A 1,992-nucleotide genomic window follows, 5' to 3' on the forward strand; every position below is an offset into this window, starting at 1 on the left:
CCCCCAGCCCACAACGGTTTTGGGGCAGGATTTTTGGTGACGAGGGAAAATGCATTTTTGTGACCGTTTGGAAGAGGGCAGAGGGGTTGTGGGTTTTTGCAAGAACATGGGGAAAAAAAGGAAGTTTGTGGGTGGGAGGGCTGTGTGTGGGAACAGCAGTAAGGGAAAGGGCAGGAGAGCTGACTTCCCCCTTTTTGTAATGAAAGGGGAAATGCTGGAGAGTTTGTGAGCTCAATGGAGAATTTTGGGTCCAGATGAAGGTTTTTTGTGGAGCTGGATGAAGACTTTTGGGGCCACATGGAGATGTGGAGGCTGCATGAAGGATCTTCAGGCTCAGTGGAGGTTTTAGTGCTGGATAGAAATGTTGAGGTGGTTGGAGGTTTTGTGTCTGAGTGGAGGATTTTGGGGTGGATGGAGGTTTTTTGTGTAGATGGAGTTTCTGTGTGTGGATGATGGCTTTTGGGTTTGACTGGGGTCTTGGGGGCCTGGATGTAGAGATTGGATCTGAGTGTAGAGGTGAGAGCTGGATGGAGATTGTGGGTCTGGATGGAGTTGTCAGGTTGGATGGAGATTTTGGGGGCTGGATAAAATATTGGGGGGCTGGATGTTGAAAACAGCGTCAGCGATTAGAGGATGAAAAATAATTTACAAAATATGATATTGTAATGCATGATAATGGAGTACACTACCATAGAATTGGAATTGAGGCTAACAAAATCAAACAAAAGGAGAGGGAAAGAGCGTCCAAAACTGGGGGCCTTACTGTGAAGCTGCAGGCGGGAACCTGCAGGGGAGCGCGAGCTGAGGGCAGCGAACAAAGGGAGGGTCTGCTGAGCTGCGAGGAGCTGCACCTTTCCCTCCGAGCGCAAAGTCCTGTGCATCATGCAGATCCTGCTCCCCTCCGAGATCCAGGCACCCAGAAACCGGCAGCCCATGGAACCACATCATTAACTCCTTAACTCCTGATGCTTTACATGATGTGGAATACCGACAACAAAAAATTACAAAATCACAACATAACCCTCACGGTAAGTCTCACCCTAACCCTAACCCTATCCCTAACCCTAACTCTAACCCTAGCCCTAATCCTAACTCTATCCCTAGCCCTAACCCTAACCCTAACCCTGCAATAACCCTAACCTTAATCCTAACCCTAACTCCAACACATACCCTAACGCTAACCATGGCCTAACCCTTACCATAATCCTAACCCAAACCATACTGCTACCTGTAACCATGCCGCTAACACTAACCCCAACCCTAACCCCAAACTTAACCCTAAACCTAACCCTAACCAAACCTAAATTTAACCTAAACTCTAAACCTCACCGTAAATCTACCTGAACCAAACCCTAACCTGAACCCAAAATAAAATCTAACGTTAACTCCAACACGACACCTACCCTAACCAAACCCCAACCACAACAGTAATCCTAACTCAGCCCTTACCCTACCCTAACCGAGTCTAACCTTCAGCATAACCCTAACCCTAATCCTAGCCCTAACCCTAACCCAAACACTAACACTAACCATAACCCTAAACCTAGCCCAGATCCTAACCCTACCCTAACCCTCACTCTGCCCAAAATCTAATGTTAACTCCAACACAACGCCTACCCTAAACCTACCCTAACCATAACATCATTCCTAACCCAGCCCTTAACCTACCCTCGCCCTAAACATAACCCTAACGCTAATCCTAACCTTAACACTAACTCAGCCCTAACCCTAACCTAACCTTAACCCTAACCCTAACCCTAACCTTAACACTAACCCTAACCCTAACCTTAACCCTAAACCTAAACCTAACTCTAACCCTAACATAACTCTAGCCCTAAACCTAACCCTACACTAACCCTATCCCTAACCCTAACCTTAAATCTAATCTGAAGTCTAACCCTAATTTTGACCCTAACTCTAACCATCCACCTAAACCTACTCTAACCAAACCCTACCGTTAACCCTAACCCTACCCAAAACCTAATGCTAACC

The sequence above is a fragment of the Numida meleagris genome, unplaced genomic scaffold (genome assembly GCF_002078875.1).
Source record: "Numida meleagris isolate 19003 breed g44 Domestic line unplaced genomic scaffold, NumMel1.0 unplaced_Scaffold491, whole genome shotgun sequence".
Taxonomy (NCBI): Eukaryota; Metazoa; Chordata; class Aves; order Galliformes; family Numididae; genus Numida; species Numida meleagris.